We start from the raw sequence: 10,000 nt of genomic DNA on the forward strand, positions 1-10,000 counted from the left end.
TTCCGACCTCCATGGCCACCGTCCTGCTGTCTTTAGCAACCAACTCCTTTTCGTGGGATCCGAAATGTGCGTCGTTTAGGCGCCTTAACCGGGCGTTTGGTTCATCCCACAGCGCCAGTTCTGCTTACCAAAAATGGCCCACTGGGCGCTCAGATTCAAATCAATTGCCGCGGCCTCAATCAAGGAAAAAGGCCGGGCTTCTCACCCATTGAAAGTTTGAGAATAGGTTGAGGTCGTTTCGACCCCAAGGCCTCTAATCATTCGCTTTACCGGATGAAACTCCGTTTGTTCTCTTTGCGAGCACCAGCTATCCTGAGGGAAACTTCGGGGGGAACCAGCTACTAGATGGTTCGATTAGTCTTTCGCCCCTATACCCAACTCCGACGATCGATTTGCACGTCAGAATCGCTGCGGACCTCCACCAGGGTTTCCCCTGGCTTCGTCCTGGCCAGGCATAGGTCACCATCTTTCGGGTCCCAACGTGTGCGCTCTGGGTTCGTCCGGCCGACTCGACCAAACCCTTTTAAGGGGGAAAGATCTCGCGAGCATTCGGACGCCCTGGGGTTGCGCCCGCTCTGTTCGAGACGGGATCACCCCTCGCGGATGCACCCTCATCGGGGCCGCTTCACTTTCATTGCGCCTCGCGAGTTTAGTTTGATAATTTCTCGACGACTTGCGCACATGTTAGACTCCTTGGTCCGTGTTTCAAGACGGGTCGGGTGGGACCCGACTTCTACTCTCCGCTCTGGGCCTCCACAGGTTGAGCACCGCAACTTTTTCTCTTTTACAAAAAAAAGCTACGACACCTCCCGGGAGGAGACAGGTCACGACCGGGCAGTACTGTTGGGAAACGCCGCGCTCGTCATCGCGGCACCCGCGAAGGTAACCACGAAACTCGCTAACGGACGCCCCGTGTAACAGACACCCAGTCGGTCGCGGAGTCCTACTAGGCCCCCCACTTGCGGACCTTGGCGTGGCTATTGCGATCGCAGAACGACTTATGCAAGAGAGCCGCCAATTCAGGCAGTCTCCATGCAGCGTTAAGGGCATACAACCAAGTGCCGGGAGCGGGGACTTGTTCGACCTTCGAGGGCCCACCCGTTTAACCCCCTGAACGGTTTCACGCACTCTTGAACTCTCTCTTCAAAGTTCTTTTCAACTTTCCCTCGCGGTACTTGTTCGCTATCGGTCTCGTGGCGATATTTAGCCTTAGAAGGAGTTTACCTCCCGCTTAGGGCTGCACGCTCAAGCAACCCGACTCTTGGGAAGGGATCCGATGCACGGTCTCGGCTCGTCTTATCTACGGGCCTGACACCCTCTGTGGGTTGCTCGCCCCGTTCATGGAGACTTGGACGATAGATACCGGACAGACGCGCACGATCCTCCCGAACACCACATTCCTCGGCACCCGCTCAACCGGGCGCGAGGTTCGGTGCTGGGCTCATCCCTGTTCGCTCGCCGCTACTAAGGGAATCCTTGTTAGTTTCTTTTCCTCCGCTTACTGATATGCTTAAGTTCAGCGGGTAGTCTCATCTAAACTGAGGTCAGAATGAATTGTTTGTTTTCAAAAGGAGACAACACTTTATCTAGCTCGGCAGACTTTGGCGTTTTAAAGCCGGGAAAGATTGAATAATTGCCGGTTCAAATTTTTTTTTTTCGAAATAAAGCGAGTCTCTCGTTATTCGCAAAAATTAATTTACGAAAAGTGACAGGGCGTCCTGCGGCTTTTTGTATTGAAACAACGCGTCGTGCGCGAACCAAGCTTGCATAACGAGCGGTTAGAGTGAGTGATAATTCGCGGTGGTCGACACTTCGACACGCCCGGCGCACACACACAACTAAACTCGCGTTGAAGCGGTATATCGCGCACACGCAGCCGACACCTTGTTCGAGAAGATGTGTTTATTTCTAAAATTTTTTTTTGAGTTGGCTCAAAAATTTCCCATCTGTTTTGCCATCGAAAAAGGTTTCTTTTGAATAGAGAGGAAAAAAACAAAACAGGGCGAACCTTCTTTTATTTTTCCCCCTTTTTTGTATTTGAGGCATCGCGGACACTTAAGTCGCGCGGCACCCAGACGTTAGAGATTCGGGAGCTTTTATGCGGTCAGGCCGGGTGAAAAATAAATCTCGCCGCGACCCAACATGCAAAACCAAGACTGAAAAAATCTCTGTTCGTTCATCATTCGACCGACCCTCAGTCAGATGTGGCCCGAGCGAGAAGCTGGGCCGCCATTTACGTTCAAGATTTCGATGCTCCATGTGTTCTGCAGTTCGCATGGATTAGCGCACTTTGCTGCGCTCTTCATCGATCCACGAGCCTAGTGATCCACCGTTCAGGGTCGTATATAAAACGACATATTCGTTTTCTTCTCTCTTTTTCTCCAACCCGCCCAAGCAAATGAATGCGAGGGCGGAGAAAGAAAGCCAGAAAGAAAATGTTCCGATAAACACTCGTACTAGAATTTGGGTTTAGTGTGTTATTGTGATTTTGAATTCTTCCTACTTCATCGAGAGGGCGAAGGGCAAGCTTAAAAAACATTCGGTTTTCAACGGCATAGTGTCGGGCTTTGGAGTGTTAGTCTATACGACGCACACGCACGCAACCACGAGTATCTACGCCCGAAAAGAACGTCCAGAGTAAAGTCTCACACTTTCGTCCCCCACCGAGAATCAAAAAATCCCGAAGACGAAGAGAGAAACAAAAAAAAAACAATTTCGATTGGGCGTATCCGCTTTAAACCACCGCGCATCAGAGCGCCTGATACCCGTTCAAAATCTTGATGTTTTTTTTTTTTTTTTCCGACTCTCCATCCACCGAGTTTTTATTTTTCAAAGTGTTTGATTTAGGGACTAAGACTTTATAAAATCTCCTTTATTGTTCCTTCGGTACTCGCGGCCCAGGCGGGCTATCGTATTCTTCACTCTACTAACGTCAACACTGTGAGCGCCGCTAAAGGTCGAATGAATCTATAGAGACATTCACCATCGAAGCAGGAAGAATTTGCTCACGGCCATAGACCAAATCGAAAGACTTTGTGTTTTTTTTTGAGCCGAGAGGAAAGAAAAATCAATTTGAAAAGGCGAATCCGCTTTAAACCACCGCGCATCAGAGCGCCTGATACCCGTTCAAAATAAATGATTTTCTTCCGTCAACCCACACATAGTTCATACGATGTCTTACGCCGAAAGACTTTTGATGGGGTTTTTTTTGTTTTGCAACTTTTAGTTGTTTCGTGCTCAACCAAAGCCATATGCGCAAAACATTTGTCTTGTTCGTTTATGATCCTTCCGCAGGTTCACCTACGGAAACCTTGTTACGACTTTTACTTCCTCTAAAGGATCAAGTTCGACCATCTTTCAGTCTCGCCGTTGGTAGGCACCGCACGGGCAGAGATTGCTCCCCACTCGACGGCACCCCGACAAGCCCGTCCGAAGGCCTCACTAAATCATTCAATCGGTAGTAGCGACGGGCGGTGTGTACAAAGGGCAGGGACGTAATCGACGCGGGCTAGTGACCCGCGCCTACTAGGGATTCCTGGTTCATGGGGATCATTGCAGTCCCCAATCCCAACCACGAAGGAGGTTCAGCGGTTACCCGGTCCTTTCGGACAGGGAGAGTGAAACACGCTGATTCCTTCAGTGTAGCGCGCGTGCGGCCCAGGACATCTAAGGGCATCACAGACCTGTTATTGCTCACTGTCACGCGGCTGGACGCCGCTTGTCCCTCTAAGAAGACTGCGTGACGGACGCGAGAGCAGAAGGTATCGCCGGGGATGACGACGACCGAATAACAATAGAGCCAGCCCCCGCGAGACATTCCCGACAAAGCCCCGCCATACCTCATCCGCCAGGCAACCAACCCGTGAAGGCCGTACACCCGACGAACAAAGCACAACGAAACCAAGCCGAGAGATTGCCTCACTAAAGGAACCAGTCCCACCGAGACCCGAATCGCCGCCACCTGATCCCGACGCCTCCGTACTCCCTTCGGTTTCAATTGATAAAACCCGTCACCTATTTAGCAGGCTAGAGTCTCGTTCGTTATCGGAATTAACCAGACAAATCGCTCCACCAACTAAGAACGGCCATGCACCACCACCCACCGAATCAAGAAAGAGCTCTCAATCTGTCAATCCTTCCAGTGTCCGGGCCTGGTGAGGTTTCCCGTGTTGAGTCAAATTAAGCCGCAGGCTCCACTCCTGGTGGTGCCCTTCCGTCAATTCCTTTAAGTTTCAGCTTTGCAACCATACTTCCCCCGGAACCCAAAGACTTTGGTTTCCCGGAAGCTGCCCGTCGAGTCATTGGAGTAACTCCGACGGATTGCTGGTTGGCATCGTTTATGGTTAGAACTAGGGCGGTATCTGATCGCCTTCGAACCTCTAACTTTCGTTCTTGATCAAGGAAAACATTCTTGGCAAATGCCTTCGCTGTTGTTCGTCTTGCGGCGGTCCAAGAATTTCACCTCTGTCGCCGCAGTACGAATGCCCCCGTCCGTCTCTATTGACCATTACCTCGGGTCCAAAAGTAAAAGACCAGCAAAATCGGACCGAGGTCCTATTCCATCATTCCATGCTGCGATATTCAGGCGTTGGGATACACCTGCTTTGAGCACTCTAATTTGTTCAAAGTAAACGTTGCCGGCCGCCCGAGACACCCGGTGAAGGGCACCCCGAACGATTGACTGGGTGGAGCGAATCGAGTCAACTACGACCAAAATTTAAAAAAGAACCCGAAAGAACTTTCCAACTCTGGCCGCAGATACAACAACGACGCACCGACCACCACTCCGGCGATGTTGTCCGACCGTGAAGAGAGTCGGGCTTTGACACCCGGGCTCCCAGAGCGTGAAACGCAACACCCTTGATTCAGAGCGGCGCCGCCCGGCCGAAGACAGACATCCGACTACGAGCTTTTTAACCGCAACAACTTTAATATACGCTATTGGAGCTGGAGTTACCGCGGCTGCTGGCACCAGACTTGCCCTCCAATGGTTCCTCGTTAAAGGATTTAAAGTGTACTCATTCCAATCACGGGGCCTCGGAAGAGTCCCGTATCGTTATTTTTCGTCACTACCTCCCCGTGCCGGGAGTGGGTAATTTGCGCGCCTGCTGCCTTCCTTGGATGTGGTAGCCGTTTCTCAGGCTCCCTCTCCGGAATCGAACCCCGATTCCCCGTTACCCGTTGCAACCATGGTAGGCGCGTAACCTACCATCGACAGTTGATAAGGCAGACATTTGAAAGATACGTCGCCGGCGCGAAGGCCGTGCGATCGGCGTGAAGTTATCCAGAGTCACCAAAATTGGTACGGTGCGCGAGCCCGAAAGCCCGGCCCCGACTGGTTTTGATCTAATAAAAGCACCTCTTCTGCGAGCCCGAAAGCCCGCAGTCGAGGCTCGAGTGCATGTATTAGCTCTAGAATTACCACAGTTATCCAAGTAGGATGGAGTGGATCTAAGGAACCATAACTGATTTATTGAGCCATTCGCGGTTTCGCCGTCTAGCGGCTTGTACTTAGACATGCATGGCTTAATCTTTGAGACAAGCATATGCTACTGGCAGGATCAACCAGGTATTTCGTGTATGTTTGTTTGATATGCATCCGGCGAGTTGCGGGTTTTTATTTCGCCCACGCATCACCAAACACACACCAAATCAACACGTTTTTCGTTTTTTTTCTTTTTCTTCGGAAACTAAAATTTTTGATCGCAACGCCTGGCGTGTCACAGCGAGTCCCAGTGAAGAGAAACACCGATCCGATCCGTTTGTTGGATTTTTTTCATTTCAATTTCCAAAGTCAAAGACCATTCAACGGTCTATGAGCCCAAAGTGAATCGGATTCATTCGACCGGTCTTGATATATTCATCAACTTTTTTTCCCGTATTACGGTTTTCGACGGTCATATGTGGCGTGCTGTATGCTCATAAGTCAAGCCTGCTTTACTAAGCTGACAAGCATACATCTTTTAAATTTTTGTGGGCTCAGAGTTTTATTTTTATTTTTCCACCGCCGAGGCACACTCTCGCATCACCCCGCACGACACACACACACACACACACCTCACCGCTCAACGGTCACACGAGGCAGAATTTTCCGCAAAGACTTTCGAAGAGAAAGAGAAAACTCGGAACAACCGCGGTCAGAGGCCAGCATAGAGGCATCGTATAGAAAGTCATGGGCGGAAAAAAACAAATCATTTCAAGTCGAGACAAGCAACCAGACTACCCCTATAAAAGTGCGCAATTCTTTAAGAGTTCACCGAAGAATGACCGAGATCAAGTATGCACGAAACGAACATATTCCAAGGGCAGCTGAATAAGCGATTCTGCGCCGAAGCGCGAGAAAAGCAAGCGGTACACCGATGGGGATCGTTTTTTTATCGTGTTAGATTCGTTGTTGTCAAGCAAGGATTCTCAAAATGTTTTTTGCATTGCACCCAAGTTTCGTACTGATTACTTGTCGCAGACCGGTGACTGTCAAAAAAAATTTTTTTACGTTTTTTCTTGAGAGGTCACTGCCTACACACAACTCCGGGCGGGCCGTACACTCACAGCCGTTTGAATTCTCCCTTCGTGTGTCATGGCCATAACTGAGCGTACATCTTACCGGGCGCCGAGTTGATCTGGCTTGTTCGATGAACGTTCGGGATACGTACAATCGATATAGCTCCAACCGTAACTCGTTTGTAATTACGCCGGCCATACTCAGCGGGCGCTCAGCTCAGCTCTCGATATCTTCCGTCGAAGGGAAGTTCGTAGTAAAAGAGAGTCAGAGTCGACGCCACATTTTGCGGTCCTCGCATCTCATCCGATTTTTGAATTTTATAGATTTGCCATCACTTCCACCCAATTCTCTCGTATATTTCAATCTCTTGACTTTGTCCGACCGGGCCGTCTTCGCCCCCCTTCAACTCCGTCCATCTCCACTTCTGTGTTCCACACAACGAGCTTCCGTCAAACGGCAAAATGTGAAATATGCGCACGCCGCACGAAATAATTTGAAAGCGTTCTGTTTGGTGGCTTTTTTATTTTTTATCTCTCGGCTCACACACACACACACACACATTTCCGCCTGAACGGTAATTTTTTTTGATACGGTGTCAAAAAGTGAAAAGACGCGCACCATTTTCTTTTCTCTTCCGTATCGTCGCTGACGGTAAACGCTGATGGTTATGATGCCGTAAGTTTGGAAGAAAGAATCTTTCCCGTCTTGTCTTGTTACGGTAAAATAACAAAGAACAAGCGTCCGATTTCTCTCACAGACGGCCACAGACAAACCACACGTGCCGAAGAAACGAAACGTCCGAAACCAAAAAAATGTTTGACGCGCGCACCTCTTCTGAACTTTTCGACCAAGAGTCGTTGGATCGAGTGACGAGCTTCTCAGCTGTCGCACCAATCGGTGAAGCGGGCGTTTGAATTCCCGTCCACATCGCGGTTCGGATATATTTTTACATATACCGACCATCGGAAATTTCGAAAACGGTTTTACCGAAGGAATGATATTTCACACACCGACAGCTCATCGAGTTCGTCTCCGTTCAACGGTTTTTTTTTTTAAGACTTTTTGATCGCATGGGGCTAAACTGGTTAGAGCAAAGCCGCGATCCAAGCAGTGAAAAAAAAACAAAGACAGTGCAAGCGCGATCGAACGGAATCGAAACTAAAATCATGTGAAGTGGCGGGCGGAAAGGAGCTCAGCTACGGTGGAAATGAAACTACAACTAACGCCGAACCGGACAACTTCCCATTCTGCGTCTTCGTTTCATTTCCCAAAGCTCCCCGTCGATACCAAAGTTTTTGCGTCGAAGCTACTAAAGAAATTTCGCGCTTTCCTTTTCGCCTCTTTCGCCTTCCCTTCGATATCTATCCAACCACCGGCTTCGACTTTATTTCTTTCACCCGTCTATTCGCCCGATAGTCGACGGTCGGCCATTCTTTGGTATCGGCCAGGCGGACTAACAAGAAGTAAGACTCGTTTGAAAAATTTGGACCGGGCTTTACAATCGCTGCTTGTCGTAATGTCGCAAATTTGAAAAAAATTTTCAATTCGAGAAACCAAACTATTCGACACTTCGAAAATTTTTGGGACTCTGAAAATTTTTCCGAGTTTAGGAATCGAGACCTCTTCTATACTAAGGAAAACCACTAATGTTCCGCCGCATAATGTCTCCGTTTTCCGGCTCATTTTTAGCGATTGGACGGGGACATTGCCCCATCCAACCGCCAGCCGACTTTCAGGAACCGTCGTTTTCAAAGTTGGGACTTAGAAAATTTTCGACGAGTGGGAATTTTTTACGGTCGCAAGTCATCACGACACGCCCGACCAACCCATTTGAGAGCCGCCACGCCTCGACGGTGTGACGGCTTTTTTTCGAATCGACGGGTCTCGCTCACTCCTCTCTCGCGCCGACCAGAGGCCGGGCGAGAGAGTCGTTGCCAAACACCGTCGTCGGAAATGGGAGAATTTGAGTGGGAATTTTTTACGGTCGCGAGTCATCACGACACGCCCGACCAACCCACTTGAGAGCCGCCACGCCTCGACGGTGTGACGGCTTCTCTTTTCGAATCGACGGGTCTCGCTCACTCCTCTCTCGCGCCGACCAGTGGCCGGGCGAGAGAGTCGTTGCCAAACACCGTCGTCGGAAATCGAGAAATTTTCATTTCCATTTCCATTTTTTTTCATCGGCCTTTATACGTCCAAGTCCCGCCAACCACGTCACTACCACGTCGTCGGGACTTAGAAAAATTTTTCAATTTTTCGGACTTAGAAAATTTTTCAACTTTCTTTTTTTCGACAACCTCTTCCCTATATAGGAAAGTAGTGGATGTTCCGGGCAGTAACTGTACGAAAAAGTCGATTTCCGAATTTTTGCCGGACATTCACCTGAGCTCAGGCCGGGCCGCCCGCTCAACTGCCGCCCGGTCACCACCAAAAACCGGTCTTGGAAATTTTAGGACTTAGAAAATTTTTCAACTTTTTCTTTCTCGACAACCTCTTCCCTATATAGGAAAGTAGTGGATGTTCCGGGCAGTAACTGTACGAAAAAGTTGATTTCCGAAATTTTGCCGGGCTTTCACCAGAGCTCAGGCGGGGCTTACCATCACACCCGCCGACCGGTCACCACCAAAAACCGGTCTTGGAAATTTTAGGACTTAGAAATTTTTTCCAACTTTTTTTCTTTCGCTCTTTCTCTCTTTTTCAGCCGTCTTTGCTCGTCCCAGTGCCGCCTATAGCTTCACTATCCATCGTCGGGACTTAGAAAAATTTTTCAATTTTTCGGACTTAGAAAATTTTTTCAATTTTCATTTTCGACAACCTCTTCCCTATATAGGAAAGTAGTGGATGTTCCGGGCAGTAACTGTACGAAAAAGTTGATTTCCGAAATTTTGCCGGACATTCACCTGAGCTCAGGCCGGGCCGCCCGCTCAACTGCCGACCGGTCTCCACCAAAAACCGGTCTTGGAAATTTTAGGACTTAGAAATTTTTTCCAACTTTTTTTCTTTCGCTCTTTCTCTCTTTTTCAGCCGTCTTTGCTCGTCCCAGTGCCGCCTATAGCTTCACTATCCATCGTCGGGACTTAGAAAAATTTTTCAATTTTTCGGACTTAGAAAATTTTTTCAATTTTCATTTTCGACAACCTCTTCCCTATATAGGAAAGTGGTGGATGTTCCGGGCAGTAACTGTACGAAAAAGCTCATTTCCGAGAGGGTCGCCGGACTTTCACCAGAGCCCGGGCCGGGCCGCCCGCTCAACTGCCGACCGGTCTCCACCAAAAACCGGTCTTGGAATTTTTCGGACTTAGAAATTTTTTCCAACTTTTTTCTTTCGCTCTTTCTCTCTTTTTCAGCCGCTTTCATTCATCCAAGTCCCGGCTACAGCGTCACTACCCCGTCGTCGGGACTTGGAAAAATTTTTCATTTTTTCGGACTCTGACATTTTTTCAACTTTTCTTATTTTTCAACTTTTTGACACTGTCTCGCTTCGCCCGTCGGATCGAC

General features: G+C 49.0%; 3 non-coding genes across 3 annotated transcripts in view; all 3 read right to left on the minus strand.

Moving 5' to 3' along the window:
• LOC124319516 overlaps window positions 1-1,547 on the minus strand; it is a 4,575-nt gene extending 3,028 nt beyond the window's left edge. The window contains exon 1 of the ribosomal RNA XR_006913213.1: window positions 1-1,547. This exon is cut by the window's left edge and continues 3,028 nt beyond it. This is a non-coding gene — a ribosomal RNA (large subunit ribosomal RNA).
• Window positions 1,548-2,188: 641 nt separating this feature from the next.
• Window positions 2,189-2,341, minus strand: LOC124319514. The gene has a single exon (XR_006913211.1). It is a non-coding gene; the product is annotated as a 5.8S ribosomal RNA (ribosomal RNA).
• Window positions 2,342-3,277: 936 nt separating this feature from the next.
• On the minus strand, window positions 3,278-5,572 carry LOC124319521. The gene has a single exon (XR_006913219.1). It is a non-coding gene; the product is annotated as a small subunit ribosomal RNA (ribosomal RNA).
• Between the last annotated feature and the right edge of the window lie 4,428 nt (window positions 5,573-10,000).

The sequence above is a fragment of the Daphnia pulicaria genome, unplaced genomic scaffold (assembly GCF_021234035.1).
Source record: "Daphnia pulicaria isolate SC F1-1A unplaced genomic scaffold, SC_F0-13Bv2 h1tg000174l, whole genome shotgun sequence".
Classification (NCBI taxonomy): Eukaryota; Metazoa; Arthropoda; class Branchiopoda; order Diplostraca; family Daphniidae; genus Daphnia; species Daphnia pulicaria.